Source organism: Pinus tabuliformis, chromosome 3_2, assembly GCF_031772625.1.
Source record: "Pinus tabuliformis cultivar Carrire ecotype Pingquan chromosome 3_2, CPIR1, whole genome shotgun sequence".
Taxonomy (NCBI): Eukaryota; Viridiplantae; Streptophyta; class Pinopsida; order Pinales; family Pinaceae; genus Pinus; species Pinus tabuliformis.
In genome coordinates, this window is record NC_142302.1 from 106071440 (window position 1) to 106090178 (window position 18739).

Here is an 18739-nt window from a genome sequence, read left to right on the forward strand (position 1 = left end):
TATAGGAGCAAAAATCTCATCATAGTCGATCCCCTCGACTTGTGAGAAACCACGGGCAACAAAACTTGCCTTATGTTTCTCAACACTACCATCAGCTGCTTGCTTTACCTTGTATAGCCATCAGGAACTCACCACTGACTTGTCCTCTTATCTTGGAACAACATCCCAAACATTGTTCCGAACTATGGAGTCATACTCCTCCACCATAGCATCAACCCAAACTGGTTGTTGCACTGCTTCCTCAAAGGAAGATGGTTCGGCCTCTACACACTCCCCAACCAGGGCCACGTAACCAGTGTATCGCTCAGGTGACCTCCTTTGTCTGCGCTGAGAAGATGCTTGTCCCACATTCTCTCTCGCATCCATCGACAATCTGTCAGCTTCCCTTGAGAATTTCCTCCCATCTCTGGAAGACTCTGCATGAGTGTATGTCTCCACTCCTGGATCCTTTGCATGCGGCTGCTCCACATCAGTCTGAGGCTCCTCCTCCTTAGGAACCAAAAGTTCCTCCTCTGCATGCAACTTGAGCTCCCTCTCAAGGGATACTTGGATGGCCTTCTGCTCATCGAACTTCAGATCTCTACATACCATTGTCCTTTAACTGGTAGGCAAGAACGCCCGATAGTTGTGAGGTGTATCATTGTACCCCACAAGTATCCCCAACTCAGCTGTTGGCTATAACTTCTTCCAGGCATCTTTGGTCACATGGAAAAATACTGATGAGTCAAAGATCCTAAAGTGACTCACATCTGGTATCTTCCTGGAGAAAGCCTCCTTTGGTGTCTTCATCAACAGTATACAATGTGGGCTTCTATTCTACAATTATTCTGCTGTATTGCATGCCTCAACCCACAAATGAAGTGGTAGGCCTTGGTCATGTAGCATCGCCCGAGCTGCTCCCACAATCATTATGTTCTTCCTTTCAGCCACCCCATTCTGTTGTGGGTTATGGGGTGTCGTCAACTCCCGTTTATTTCCTTCTGCTACACAGAAGTCCTTTGACTGTTGAGAGACATACTCTCCACCATTGTCACTTAGCAAGGCCCTTATTTTATTTCCAGATTCCTTCTCAACCAAGGCTTTGAACTCACAAAACCTTGAGAAGGTTTGATCCTTCTTCTGCATGAAGTAGATCCAATAGAATGGCACATGCCTAAAACCCTTTCGCAAGTAAAAAAAAAAAAAATTGCATAATAAGGTTGCAGCCAGTAGAGAGATACCGCAACCCATTTGTGGTCACAAGGGTAGCGTTAGTAGTGTCAGCAAGCCTAGTTGGTAGTTACAGTAGCCGTGCGTGTTAAACCCCGTCAACAAAATATATGTAGGTTCTAACTTTTTCCAAAATTTATGGCCCTACATGTACTCGTCCCATCTGCCATACCAATAGTTATTTCCTAATTAAGTAATCAATAAGGCAGCTGTCAAAGTAAAGTCGCAAAATCTTTCCCATTAGGCATAGAATTAGTTGATAAATAATCCCATCACGGAAAAATAAAGATTCCATGCAGCCCACTCTGTACTTTCCAAACCCGCGTCATAGTTGGCACGTACCAGTCATCCAACGGTGACAAAAATATAGCTAGAATGCATGGAAAAGGCAAGTGGAGTAATTAGTTGTAAGCCTTGTCAGTTAGGGTATGTCGTGTAAGAACCAACTACATAAATCTCAGGAGAATGCAGGGAATGGTAGAATTTCAAATACTAGAAGTATTCCAGGAGCACTCGAAAGAATAGGAGTAGGACAGGAGAAACAGAAGACCACCAGTGCAAATTGTTTATAGCAGAAGGGGAACAATGGCAAAGAGAATCATATCAGTCCCACAAACCACTCTAGATGCAAGAATTGAAGTTTTGGATGACCTTTATGGGAAATATGACCAGTTGAACCTCATCGACAATGACTTCACAGATGGGTTCCAATTTCTAGCAATGAAAAGGGAGGTATACGTGGAAGAATTTCAATGGGAGGATGGCACCAGGGCCTCCAGAATCAGGGGAGACTTCAAAGGGCTACAGAAGTCCACGCTGTTCAGCCTGAGAAATCTGCCTGTGTTCGGCACCCAACTGGCCGCCATGCAGTGCACCAAGCTATTAGCGAGCAGGATGCATGGAGGTTCGCTATGGCTGGACAGAGAATACCCGATCCATGCTGAGGATATCTATCGATTGACTGGGTTGGAAAACATGGGGAATGTAGTTAGCACAACATTCTAGGCTGGGGCCAAGCGAGGGAAGAAATTGACAGAGGAAAACATCTACACCCGCTATGGGACGGAGCGAGGGGGAAAGGAGCGAAGCTAAAAGAAATCAATAAAGATAACATCTGGTTCGCTTGCTACCTTATTGCAGGAAAGACAATGAGGCACTTCACGAGAAACGAGTGCACCTTGGACACAATGTCAATAGCAGAACATTGTTGCCAGGGTGAGATACTCAATTGGGCAGCCTTCATACTCAACAAACTCTTTGAGGCATGTGAAGATGTCTATCGATGGAGCACTGGCTTTGTGTTCAGATATTTGGTAATGGCGCTGGCAATGTGGAAGTGGAGGCCACCACTAGAGAGGCAGATGGAAACTATTACTGAAGATCAGCCAATTGCACTCAGATATGAACCATGGAGGGCATCGGGGGATCCCAACATAAAAGAGATCAATGAAACGACCTTCAAGAGTTGGTACACACAGATGGTGGATGCCATTTAGTCCATGGAGAGAATACCCAGGACTCTCCTGGATGAGTTCTCAAGTGACCTCTGGTTCAGGGCCTCGCACGCGCATACTTATCTCAAACCATAGTGTGTCAACCCCACCACATTCAAATTAAGGCCACAAAGATTTAGCCTAACAGAGGAGGCCTTGCACAGAGAAGTAGAGTCCTGGCTGGGAGTGGCCTGCAAAATAATAGAAGGGAAGCCCAGGTACCTGTTCGGAGCTCTGACACCACAAAACCGAGAGGGAGATGGGGCAGAAAGCAGCAGCAGAAGGGTAGCAACTGAAGTACTCCAACCAATGCTGCTCCAAATGGAGGAGAAAATGTTCGAGGTAAGAAGGACACTCGCAAGCTTCGAGCCAGGTGAGGGTGACTATCCTGAACATTTTCAAGGTTCAACTATGTTGTTCCCCATTATAACGCCACCCCTCTCAACGGCACCTCCCGTGGGTGTAGCCCAGGCTCCCTCCCCGACACTAGTACCCAAGCCACAAAAGAAGCGAGTTATCTGCACCCCCCAAGTCAAAAAGTTGGCTGCCAAAAAGCTAAAAGTTAGCACCCCAGCCCCAGTCATCGATCTCACTATTGAGGTCGAACACCAAATTCCTGCAACTTCCATAGTTAAGGAAAACCCCACCACCACAACCACTGTAGTACAACCGTTGCAGGAGTCATCCCCGCAAACAGCTTCCACCTCTGCAACGGTGTCCGAGCTCTTCCCCTTCGGCCACTAGCAATTATCTGCAGAAGTAGAAGTTCAGTCAACTGGCTGGAAAGAAGGTTCAACCTTGACCTTAGGGATGCCACCCACCGAGAGTACAACACCGATGCTAGGACTAGACTCACTAACTAGAAGATGCCTAGATACCAGCTGGTAAGGAGGAAGGACTAGCCGTACCTACCCACTCTCCCTATAAAGTTCACAGTCCCCCCAAACCCTAGTATCACCTCAGCCACAACACAATTCACCCTGCCATCACAGAAACCATCCCAACAAGAGCATTCACCTGCCTCACATTCTGATAAGTCCATTGCAAGTGGCCTACCCTTACAACAACAATTTCTGGAACCAGACATAATGAGGGTTGATACACTCTATCACTGGTCATCAGCCCAGTTATTTTCTTTCATTTAGCAAGCTGCCCACAAGGCCAAGAGCTTGCATGAGAAACTGGCTAAGGAACATGAGCAGAAGAAGATGTAATTGCTTGCAGTAACGGAAGAACGAGATTGCCTGCAAGAGGAAAATATAGGATTGCAAGCACAAGTGGATCATCTTACTCAGAGGTTCCAATCCATGTGGCCAACCGTCACTAAAGCCAACACAGAAGCATCAGTGGACATGTCTTCTTTCTCCTTAATCGATTGCTGCAATCATATATAAACAGCGTGCATAAGGCTAGCAACCACAAATGCATAAATGAAGAGGAAGCTAGAGACCGTCAAGTCCGCACTGCTAGACCCTATAGAAATCTATGCACGCTCGGTTGAAAGCAAGGTATGAGAGCTTGAAACAAAGAAACAAGCACTAGTTGACGCCCTCACTGATGGATATGCCTTAATGGGCAAGGTGCACAACTGGTCAGGCATTCTAGCTTTGAAGAATCATTAGGTTTACTTGTTGCGAGAGAAAATTAAATTTCTATTTTCCAACACAAGGGCATGCACAGACCCTACTCAGCTCCAGTAAATAAGTGAACAAATCAACATCCTTCAGGCCTAGTTTGACACAATTGAGGAAGAGTCAACAAGGACGAAAAGAGTAATCTGAAACTTGTGACCCTCGGTTCAGATTCCTGTTGTTAAAGGAGGCATGTGACTCAAGCAGCTAGCAATTAGATGGCCCACAGATCCAACGGCTGATAACCTTAACATCATAATTAGCCGAGGCATTCACACAAAGCGTAAACGCAATCCTCACAAACTGGGACTTGGCTATCCAACAATACAATGAGTTCAGGTAGCAGACAACAACCGTAATCCCCAAGTTGAAGCCTTCGTTTGGAACAGAGGAGCCACAAGGTCAATAAAGGGCCACAGAAACAAATGCCACACCACAGGCTAGGATTGAGACAGAAGAGATGCCTATTTCGCAAGAAAGTATTGCAGCAACAGAGTTGTTGGCACAACTGACAGTGGAAACAACATCGGTAGCAACACAGCCGCCACCCGTAGAACCCATTGAAACAGCAATAGAGCCACCAGAGGTCAAAATGACTTGACTCAAGGACGAGTCAAGAAATTTGTGGTTGGGACCTGTTGAGCCTTCGTTAATATTGAATAGTTTTGACCAGTTCTGACCAACTGTAGGGTAGGAAAGGACAAATGGTAACGATGATTAGGCGGCGTAACGAGCAGTTGTGGAAAGGTGATGGCAAGGTGGCAGCGGAGGGAAAAGGCAGCCGAGGAGACGGGAAGGCGCGGAAGAAGTTAAGGAAGCAAGCAGCTGAGCGAGAACTGGTAGTCTAGGCAATCGGGAAGGATATAAAAGAGGAAGAATAGAAAGGAAGAGGTTGTTGTTGTTAGGTTTTGTTAATCGCTGTGGTTGTTGTTGAGGATGGACCTGCCAGATGCTAAAGGATTTAGCTGCCAAGGAGGTACGCAAACATAAGAGCAGAAGCAGGAAGAGCCGGGAACCGAGGAACTAGGTTGCGGAGCAATCTGACCCGAGCCACTAACCCGGGTATTTTATGTATTGCTGATGGCGAGATGTCGAGTTATAATGTATTTCGTCATGTTGTTTTAATGTAATCAGAGTTGATGGTTGTTAAGACTCATAACACATTACGCATCATGTTCTGTGGGCTTATTAAAATTTTAAATAGTCTCCTTGTTGCATGAAGATGGTGATTTCTAGATCGATACTAGAATGTTGTTAGTTCTGTGGTATTTATGATGAATCCATGTGTATGAGTTTAGGGTATCATTATCTTTGTTTCATGTATTATGAACGCATATGTGTGTGACCTCCTATGTTCAACTAATATCCCCTCGACTCCATGCTGAGCCCTTCTCCCCTTTTGGTCGTGATGCACTACGAGTGAGACTCCTTGCCCTTCGGGGTGAGGTGAAAATGCCAGTGCTGTCCTAGACTACAATGGACCATTGTTGGCCTTCCGTGCCTGAACCCGGGGTCTTTTCCTTGATGACTCTTCCGAGCCAACAAAAATTGTGCATACTTAGAACATAAAAAAATATAAAGTGTAAAAAATATGCCTTATAAAAAACAAATGTTGATACTTTTCAAAGTCTACATGAAAAACACCAACATTTGAAAAAAATATCCACACTTAATACATAAAAAATTTAAAGTGTAAAAAATAAGCCCTCTAAAAGAAGGGGTTGATGTTGCATCAACGCTTTTCAAAATCAACATAAAAATCTCTAACATAAATTAAAAAAGGCGTTCATAGTTAATACATAATAAAATTATAAGTATAAAAAAAATGCTCCAAAAAAAGGTGGATTCTGAATCACTTTTCAAAATCAGATGATTTTTTGCTACCTCAAAAAAAATGGTACTTAGTACAGTTCTCGTTTTATATTTTACGCTATTACAAGGGGTTTTCTTTGATGTCATACACTTTGTGAGGCATTATACCTTGTTTAGTCGATATCAAAAACTTGGATTTTACCAGCTACTCTTTGATGTGATACACTTTGTGAGGCATTATACCTTGTTTAGTCGATATCAAAAGCTTGGATTTTACCAGCTACTTCCACTTTATACACACCCTTGGGATGATATTTTATGTTTTTTATTCATTATTTTCATTCATTATCTAAACACAAGCTTGTGTTTTCCTTGTAGTGTTTTTTATTTTTCAGACATTACCTTATTCATTCCCTATAACAAGTGTATTGCTCGATAGTAAAAAGACATTTATTTTTCATCTATGTATGGATATATTTTGGCCTTCCTTCCACCATCACAACTCATAGAATGTTGATTTTATTTATTATTTTTGGAAGGTTCTTTGGCCTATGTTTCAATGAAAGATATTATTATATACTTCTTTCTGCTCCCAAACTCATAGTCAAATTGAGGTAGTAGTGAATCACACTTTGGTGCAACTACTCTGAAAATATACTCCACAGATAAATGTTAGAATAAGACATTACATTTAGTGAAACATTGTTAAGATAGATCAACGCTCTTTTCCGAAAACTATTTTCCATTTCAAATTTGTTATAAGCACTAATAGTCCATCACCCTTTTTATCCTTCCATAAACCATATAAGATCCATCTTTGTTGTGACAACTCAACCATAATCCTATTGAAATATTTGGAAAAGATCTAGCCCTCATCAATCTATAAGCATGCAACTCCCTTTATCCTAACCAAGCACACACACAAATATTGCGTGATCACCATCGTAGCCCTTCATCCTTCCATGTGGGTTATAGGGTATGGTCGTAGCTTCAAGAATAATGCTTTCAAAGGGATAAATGTTATAAGCTTCATCGACTTTATTAAGGTTGATAGGAAAATTTGTAATAAATTCATGAAAATGTATTCAAACTGGATCTTCCACAACAATATGGTATTCGTTTAAGGGTTAATTCCTCGCAACTCAAGTTGTATGAGTCCTCTTAAGTGGATGAAAGCATTCCCATTTGGAATCTAATATACAATGAAAATGTGGCAACTCAAGTTGTATGAGTCTTCTTAAGTAGATGAAGGCATTCCCATTTGGAATCTAATATACAATGACCATGTTTCAGATATCTATACCACACTGGAAAGTGATACTCATCATGATATTATCACTATTATCTCATAAGTAACAAAGGTAAATTGTTTTTCTCAAGTAAATGATCTCTATGGGGTGAGTTTGCTATTATTTTCTATCATCCTATTTCGCAAGTGTCTTTAAACAACGAGGAACTTCAAGAAAGAGTGAGATTGAGATATAATAGTGCTACAACATTATAGTGCATTTAAAATTTCTTGAGTGAGATTGAGAGATAATAGTGCTACAACATTATAGTGCATTTAAAATATTTTATTTTAAGTAAATATAACATCTTCAAAATCAACTACCTCAGTGCTACAACAGCAGCCCATTTAAATTTTATTATAGTGCATTTAATTTTTATTTTTTAAATTGATATGACATCTTTAAAATCAACCCCCTCATTTTAATTTCCAGATAATAGTGCTGTAACATTATAGTGCATTTAAATGTTATTATAGTGTATTTAAAATATTTTCTTTTTAAATTAATATTACATCTTCAAAATCTACCAGCTCATTTTAATAATAGTGCTACAACGTACGTTTTTCTTGTTAAATAAAAATAACATCTTTCAAAATCAACCACCTCATTTTAATTTCCCAAAAAAACTCTCGATTTATAAACAACCTTTTTTTATTATTAAAATTATTCAATTTGACCTGGTTTATTTTATTTTTATAACCATAAATATAAATTAAGTATACAATATCTTAGGCCAACAAAAAATACATTAAAACAAAGTAAAAAAATTAATATATTTATAAACATTTATATTTTGGACATAGCTAAATATAAATTTTACTTTACACGTTTATAGATATTTTTAATTTATAAATAGTCAAGGGTTAAGAATGATAAACTCTATTATCTAGTAATATCTTCTACTACAAACAAATTTATGATTTTGTATTATTAACTATAAATTTTTCATGTTTTGATTTTGTTTTCATTTAAATTAATTGATGTATTAAAAATGGATTATTTTATTGCTATTATAATTAAATAATAATTGATAATTTTTTTCATAATATTAATTATTATAAAATAAATTATATATTTAATTTATAGATAAAAGGAAGCTAAGATATTATAAAGAGGTGATCAACTTTATTCTTGATAATTATAATTATCTCTATGTTGATTAGCACTAAGAAGAAAATGAACATTGTTAGGGTTAAAACCTCTGTTACAGAGGAACTGTATGGGAAACTCGGTTTCAATGGTTCTTGCCCTCATGGGAGCTTTAAAACTATATGGGAACGTTCCCTTTTCAGCAAGAGCTCCAATGGGAGCTTGGGAAAGTTCCGAGAGCTTTGAAGACTGTGTTTTTTGGAGTTCTAGCATTCCCTCGGGTTGGGGAATACAAAGCCTGCAGAGAAATATGTTGAACTACCCAAAAAACATGAGCCTAAGTTGAAAACTTTGCAGGAAGAAAGGCCAAAGACATCCTTTACATTGATATCCATAATTGAGAAACTTGAGCAATCCCTTGATGAGTTAAGGAAGTGTGTGTCACCTTGATGTAAGGGCGATATCTGGGATGTCATGTTGATGAATATTTCCTTTGTTGTTTATGTATATATATCGCAAAAGATTTTGTATGAATATTGAATGTGGCAGTCAATGCTTAAACATTAAAGTTAGCTTTACTTTTTCTCTTAAGAATAACTAGAGAAACATATGTAAAATTGTTCCCTTGTATTTTTAAGCTAGATTGTTTCAAAGAATCATCATGTGTCCTAATGAACTTGACATTTTAATATTTTATATATATAAAAGGGAGAGACTCAGTGAGAAAGACACCCAAAGAATATATTTATATATAAGAGAGATTATATATTTATTATTTATATATTTAAATTGATTTTAATATTTGAACATTTTGATTCAAGTATTAATTTTGATTATTATATAAATTATATAATTAAAAAATATTTTTAATTTTTTAATTTTTAATTTTTTTATTATATAATGTTACAGCTTTTGATCAGCGGTTTCCTCTAAATTTCTAATTGTTAGTGACATCGGCACCCAAGTTCCCAACGTTCCCACATTCCAGAAACTCATCCAAGATAGATTAAAACTAATTCTCATGAGCTTCGGAGTGAGACCGGGCTACTGCGGTCTATTCCCAAGACTCCTTAAGACGATAGAATTTGTTAGCTTTGTGATACTACTGCCCAACCCTTGCCCACATCTCCTCTCTCATTAAAGACACCTCCAATCTTCTTGACTTATTAAGCAAGCTCAACTATAGTTATCTTGGAACACTTCTTTCATAAAAACAAGATTTTGAAAAATAACACTTAGACTCTATGCTGAAAACATTATTCTAATTTTAATTATTCAATTACCCACTCAAAATAACTATAAAATAAAATTAACAAATATTAATATATATCAATTTATTTAAGTAATATATCTTAAAGAACTAAAATATTAATACATGTCAATTTCTTTAAGTAATATATTTTAAAGAACTGTATAGCTTACCCAAACTCCCAGAATAACCTATTGTGGTCAAATAACCAAAATCCTAGAGTCGACAGAAATTCACATGGTTGTCTAAGGAAACGTTGTTTCAGCGAAATTTCAGAGAAATGACAGAATTTCAGAAATTCAGAGATATTTTGGAATGAAATGAATGTGTCCGTCTGCCTCTCGATTACATGCGGGATTCACTGGAAACATATTTTTCCAGTGACAGTCTTATGAATCATTATCACATTCAACGTACAGTTAGCAAATCTGTTATAAATATGTTGACGGGGTTCATTGCACTCCTTTTCTTCATTTTCGCTGCGGATGGTAATATTCATTTTCTTGATTTACTATAATCTGTGTGTTTAATGTATAAATGTTAATAACATCTTGTTTTTAATGTTCGTTGTGATATTTCCAGGCGGTGGTGGTGCGATGGCAACTGCGACTGGTGCATCAGACTATGGGCATTGTGTTAGGAATATGAACTGCACAGATGATGTTGACTGTACCTCGATGTAAAGTTAATGCTACTGGTGGTTATTGCTGCACTGCTATACCGTCCACTAATATGCCATAGCGGAGGCATCTCATGTTATAAAGTAAAAGCATTTTCGTTTTTACGCTATTGAAATAAATAAGAAGTCGTTGCCCAGGATAAAATGAGAATTTCCAGAAGAACGTCTTTCCTGTAATATATTTTTTTATATTTTTTTAAGTATGGAGAAGAAATTTTATTAAAATAATATATATATAGATATATAGATATAGATATATATATATTTTTTGTGGTAGAAAATATAGATATAGATATATATATATTTTTTGTGGTAGAAAAATATTTGTAAAGAAAGAATTATTTCAATTTGTTTCTACAAATTCTTAAAGTATTACTAAAGTTTTATTACTATAATTTATAATTCAATAATTTCAATTTCTTTGCGATTTAGTTTTAATTTATTTTATTATTATAAAAGAAATATTTTAATAATTTAAAATTTAGAATGTAATAAGTTATACAATCCTAAAATATTTAATATTTCAAATAATATATATTTTTTCCTGCGGGAAAAAATAATTATTTTTATAATAGAAATATGCATTGTGAAGACTTGTAGATCTGTTTTTAGATCCATCATATATAAAAAAAATAAACAGAGATTACTAAAATGATTATCTAAATTTATCTTTTTATTTGTGCAAAGTCTGATTACACATTTTGAGTTGTACAGCAACTTCATATATCCAAAAGAATTAAAATAAAGAAATAGAGATTACTAAAATCATTATCTAGATTTGACCTCTACCAAGTGTCTCATTTTCTTTCAACTCATGTAAAAGACTACACGCCAATCATGATGCCCAATTTCTTTCATCCCAAGTTAAAGACTCATGAATCTCAAGTGTTCTCGGTGGACTTTGGATACCATCTTTTGAAAGGCTATTTGCTAGATTTTTAGTTTCCTATAGATGTGTTTGGATGTGTAACATTCCCACTTTTGGATCTCGAGTTTGAAAAAGGGTTTGAGGACAAGGATGTCTATTTTTCATGGATGGAATTAACCACCATTTTTTGGTCACTCAAAATTTTTCATTTTTCCTATCATGTAATCTAACATCTATATGACTGAAAATTCAACCATGGTGTTGGATCCCTATATATATATATATATATATATATATAAAGAGAGATGGTTTAACCTATAGGGAATTTGAACTTTGAATCTCATGGTTTACATAGTATATGATAACACGGCCATTACTAAATAATCTACCATGTGGGATATATATATATATATATATATATATATATATATATATATATATATATATATAATCCTCCACACCAAGGTTCAAGTTGCTATTTTGTTGTCATCATTAAAAAGAAAACTTTAGTAGATATAATATTAAAATAAAATTAGTTTTATTTGTATTTAATAAAAGAGGATTACAATTCAAGATATCAATAATAAAATATTAAAAAATAATAAATTTCAATTTATATTAAATATTTAAATAATTATTATTTTTAAGACATATATATATATATATATATATATATATATATATATATATATATATATATGATTCAGAAATACGTTTTATATAGATCTTAAATAATATAATCATTATATTTATAATTTTATGCAATTTGAACAAAGTATAATCAAAATGTTGATTGCTATTTAAGTTGTTTGATCTGCAAAGTTATAGTGTCGCATGGAATTTTAATCTATTTACTCCTTTAAAAAATCACCTTAAACAATAACAAATCACAATCTTACTCAAAATTGTAGTATCAAATTTTTGTCAAATTTGCTATTTAAATTGCCACTAACTAGCCTAGATCCATCTTAACCCCAGATCTATCAAGTGCCGAGAGAGATCAATTCTCTTGAGGTGAAAACCTCTTTCTTTATTGCAAAACTTGAGGAAAGGCTTGCTCCTCAAGAGATCTTATCCCTCTCTATGCTTGATAGATTTGAGGTTAAGATGGATCTAAGTCAGTTTCAGTCCTTTGTGGTTATACAAAAATTGTTAAATATCTAATTATTTTGCTCATTTTAAATATGCTAAATATGTCTAAGATTAATTTGGTCAATTTAATTTAAAATTTGCTTAGTTACCTGCGTTTGTTGATATGAGAGACACTGTTAGTAACTTGAATGATGAAATAAAAATTTTGAGTGCAAACTAACAATGTAACAATGTTGAATGATAAAAGAAGTGAATAATAAGAATATACTTCATGACAAACAATCTTCATTGCGACCAATCTGAATGTAACACACTCCTCCCACATCTACCCAAGCAATCGGCCAGCCAGGATAAACATGCCACAAGAGGCCACTATGATAAGATTCAACCTCCTTGGTGACTTTAAGGAAATGGAATCTACGGAACATCACAAATAATCATCCACATCACCTTCAGAAGACAAGTCAGCCACTCAGACTGCCTGTCCTTGGGTCCTATAGCTGTTTGAGAGACTTACGGGCGGGTAACTCTCCTTAGACACTGCCTAGGCAAGTTAGTTTCAAGACTAATGCTCCCTAGACACGCCCAAGTGCTTTATAACGCTTCGCAAACACTACCCAGGCGAGTTACTTTTAGACTAATGCTCCCTAGACACTGCCCAAGTGATTTATAATGCTTTCCAAACATTGCCCGGGTGCTTTATAACGCTTTCCAGACACTACCCAGGTGCTTTATAATGCTTCCGAGACACTGCCCAAGTGAGTTAGTCTCAGCACTAATGCTAGCATTCCAGGATTTGAGCCACCTTTTTTGGCCCAGAGCCTGAAACACTGTCCAAAATGGAATGATCATTTAGAATTGGTAAGGATACAAGGTAACAAGGATACAAAAGCAATAATATGAAAAAAATCATAACGAGACCCCTACTAGCCATGATATGCATTTCGTCAAACATATCATCAACATGTAACCTACAAGTGTAAACAATAGAATTATATGTAGGGATTTCATACTTATCTGAGAATCGTCATGAACCATTGCTTCCTCATGTCTTTTGTTGCCTTATCACTTATTGGGTCATAAATACAATCTCCATTCAAACACAAGTAAAAACATGTTGAGACCCAAACACAGTTGTTGCCATAAAATGTACATATAACCGACATAATAGGAACAAAAATACAATGGACATATCAACCATCAAAATCCATATATATATATATATATATATATATATATATATATATATATATATATATATATATATATATATATATATATATACATTTGCACATGAATATCAAGGGAATGAATTTCTCATTAATAAATGCAATGAACCAACCAGTGATGGGACTACCACATTCCACCTGACCATAGATTGGCTGAGCCAAGTTTCTCTTCAGCTAATCACCCTCATGCCATATTCCAAGCATGAATGTGGGACTCATAGAACACATCAAAAACACCAATCAATGTGGATGCCACTAGAGTTCTTTGCCTACACCGTGGGGAATTTGAGTGCCTCCTAGTCTCTCAGGCTTTACCGTGCATCTGTAGTCTGATCCAAGGATCACTATGCCCAACACCAAGGCATACTCTCCAAGCTTTACTGTTTATTCCATCCCGGAATCACTAGTCCCAAAAGAGAGAAAATCCACCTCTTGGATTTACCATATATCCTGTCATTCACTGGCAAGGATTCCCAGGCCCACCGAGGCACACAATTTGGGTTTACCGCAACCCATAGTCTGGTTCAGGGGTTACTAGGCTAGTGGCTTCGTGCATCCTCAGTTTGGTTCAGGTACCACTACCACCATGTGTTTGTCAATTCAGAGATCCACCCCACTTAGCTTCGAATCCAATCTGCCCATCCCCCACAAAATGCATGAGAGAACCCATCTCATCAAAGCTATCAGGAAATGGCAAAGCTAGGCTGAAAATACTGTAACACCTGGCAAACCCCATGCCATGGTAGAAAAGAAACACATGCATGCCAAATCTATAAAGGAAAATACACATGCAAGTTAATACCTACAATGAAGCCTATTGTAGCTGCCTGATACTTCCTTTCCATGCTTGATCTTTGCTTCCTCTTGCCTTCTTTGCCTTTCTTGCTCCAATACCAAAGTGCTCCAAGAAAACTCTAAGTGTCCAAGAGTATGAGAGAGAGAGAGAGAGAATAATGAGAGATCTCCAAAACTGAACTGACCAAGCCTTGCCCACTGATCCTCAGAAGCCTTTCTATTAATGAGGCCTCTATTTTCTTCATTTTCTATTATTTTCCTTCAATTTCCTTCTCACATGTAATATGTGACCTTTCCCCTTCCTTTTCTCCTTATTTCCATTATTTTCTAAATAAATGTGCCAAAATACCTTTTTGCCTCTTTAATGCCTTTGCCAATTTCCCTAGCCATAAACAACCAAATGAACACACACTAGGATGTCTTGCCCACCATTCAGCTTGGAATACGTGTCCCATCATCCATGGTATTTATATATTTTTACATGGAATTTTCACCAGGGTTGTTACAAAACCCTCCCCCATGGGAGAACATCGTCCTTGATGTTCAATGACACCTATAACCAACATGACTGCTGAAAAAACATACTGCCCATGGAGCTTTATACCACAACTTGTTGCAGTATTGACAATGAATTACCCCCTCAAAAGAAAAAACATCATGATAACATGACCATATAAAAACCATACCGCATACTGGAGCTTTATAACGCAGCTCATTATGGTATTTACAATGATATACACATATGCATATATACACATTTGCTCAACCAACAAATAAAGGATATGATGCCTGTATCAATCAACAAGGGAATCCAGAGGCTCACACCTCCACCCTCAAAGTAATACTAGGATTCACCTCCTTCCCAAGAAGTCTAGAATCCACTGCAAAGTCAAATTTGCATCCAATGTCCAGCACTATAATCCTATGCCACTTGTCCTCTCAACAAACAATTACCAACTCGTCATCCCAGGGCACACTCCCAATGTGCATCTGATTCCATCTGGCAATGTTAATGACCAAAACAAATCCATCTGTGACCTTCCCTTCTTTACTACACTGTCCCTCGGGAATCCGGTCACCTCTTCTGTGCAGTCACTCACCTTCCAAGTTCCTTTGGCACCCCCATCCTCGGTAGTCCATCTCTTGGCAAGGCTTCCTCGCATAAGAAGATTCAAAGACAAATGCATATACCTGCCTCAAAACTACCATACCAGTCATAGCATGCTCAAGGAAATCAATGGACACTATTGGGTACCAGTGCCCCACAATGGCCTTGTTCCTGAAGTGCTTTACCAATATACTGTTGTTTGTTTCAATTCATTTGTTGTTTCTGCTAATTATTGCAGTTGATTTTAGCCACTCAACCAGGCATGTTCATGCATTATTGTACCAAGCACATAACTTCCATTAGGTTTAAAATAAATTGAAATAAATTCACATCATACCTCAGTGGTAGCTCGTCAATAAGGTACATTTGAAATCCTATTCGCTTCCTGTCACAAGAATTCAAACTAGCATATTTGACCAAATAAACATGTATAAAATATCACATCAAGTTAGCTCAAAACACAACCATCATAGATCAAAATCATAAATCACATGTAACCATCATAAACCAGAACCATAGATCATAAACCAAAATCATAGATCATAAATTATAATCATAGATCATAAACCAGAATCATAATTCACATGTGATCATCATAAACCAAAATCATAGATCCCATATAATCATCATAGACCATAGTCCTAAATCACATGCATAATAAAACTGAAATAAAATGATGATACTTACCTTCTACCTTTTTCTTTGTTCCATACGTACTCTGAATCTATTGCTACACTCAACAAACACCCAATTCCTTCTCCTCAACCATGTGCATAAACACATAGTGTGCATCAAACACATACAACCACACGACATACCACACCATGCAATACATGCATCTACACCTGACATATAACACCTACACCTACACCCAGTGTATACAATACAATGCATCCATCTATACCCGATGTGAAGTACCACCCAATACATGTACCTATACAGAGTACAACACAACAAGTACGCACACCACAATACCATGACTACATGATGCACATAAATAATACCACATGCCCTCAACACAACATGTATGACATGCACACGATACCACACGTGCACCAATACCATATGTACAACATGTACATAGTACCACCTGTACATGGCACCACCTACACATCATGTGCACAACATCACATGTACATGGCACCACCTACACAACGTGTACACAATGCCACATGTACACTACACCGTTGTACAACATGTACACAATACCACATGTACACAGTACCACACGCATAATGTGTATGTGACACCATATGTACATAGCATCACATGCACGACATGAACACAACACCGCATGCTCATAGCACCATATGTACAACATGTACATGACACCACATGCCCACAACACCACTTGTACAATCATGCACATGACACCATATGTACATAGCACCATATGTACAACATGCACACAACACCATGTGTACATAACACTGCATATCCAACATGCACAGAGCACCATATGTGCACACACCGCATATACATCATGAAGGGAGTACAATATGTATACAACACCCCATATGCAATATTCGCACAACCCTATTTGTACCACCCTGTTCATAACATTGCATAAATAACATGTACACATGCTATGTATGCACAACACCACAAGTGCACACATCATATATGCAACATGTACAACATATACAACATATGTACAACAGTAGTACCACACATCCAAAACCACACTGTCCTTACCAAGAAACCTTGGTTCCAATATCTCATCCATGCTTATCCTATCATGCCACATACCGCACTGCTTTCACTTTGTTGATGTATCCTTCAACATTACCTATATAAAAATAGGCACAATACAAGTATGCAATACCAAATCATATCCACATGATACTGACCTCGTATCTTTGTCATGACTACTCTTCCCAATTGATTTCTTGTAAGACCACGAAGCTCGTCATGACATTCTCCTGCATAAGCAATTATTCCTCTACGAGAATGATTCCTAATAACCTATTGGACAGTGACATAGATACATGGATACATACATAAATATACATAAACATTAACATAGAATACTAATGATCTAGTCAGTCAACAACATACATACATAATGTATAGATATAAATGTTAGCATTAATAATCATGATCCATGACAACCTTGTCAAACATGACATACATACACACCTACATCTATAAACATCAACATAAGCATGATCATATCATAATTACTAAATACCAAGGTCAAGGTTGAGAGAACTTCCTCTACTCATACACGACATTGAGAACAATAGTTTTGAACATAGATAAGGCATATAACACCTCGGATCCATTTCCTTTACCTTTTATGGTTACCTTTCTCATGTCTACACTACTTATGTCCATTTACCACAGTGGACCCAACTAGTCCAACCGACTGTCATAGTCTCACATTCCATTGTGCTTACTCATACACTGAGCTTCATTTGTGTCTTGCGTCACCTATTGGGTACCACATAGCTCTTCTCAAGCTACATTAACTTTCCTCTTTCCCAACCAATTCCCCAGACTCAAAATGTAAAAGGAAAGACAAGAAAAAAATAAGAAGAAAATCATGAAAACCAATAATAACAATATGAGACCACAACCAGAGTGGCAAGGCCTTGCACCAAACATAAACAAAACCGCAAATCAAGCTCAAAAAATCATAAAATACCAAAAGAACAAGACTATAAACAAACACCATGACTCAATCCCCATGGTTCCCAGTGCATCCAAGGGAAAGCTCAACCTGAGCCTTCTTCACGATTCATGGCAATCTCTCTTGCCATGCAACTCCCTGCATTATACTATCATTAACACATAACTGTCAATGTATAAATAAGTATAACAATACACCAGTTACCTCATCTTGTTGTGACAAGAATGTTTCTTGCGACTAAACACATCCACGCCGTCTCTCAAGAGACTCCAATCCTTTAACAGATCCACCTGTAGCTAAAGACTAGCTAATATAATTGTCAAGTACATTTTCATGAATCTAGCACATATCCACATAATGTTAAAAAAAATCAAGGTTAATAAGACTCCCTGCATGCAAAGCACTCATTTTTTTGGAATTATGGATTCCAAAGATAGCCAAATAAATTCTTGTCCAACTCCTTCCTTTTACCTTTTTACTTTTTCTGCAACTGAGTCTTACTATATACTATCAGACCACCCAACTATTAGTTATATAGACACATCAACTATTACCTTGTCATGT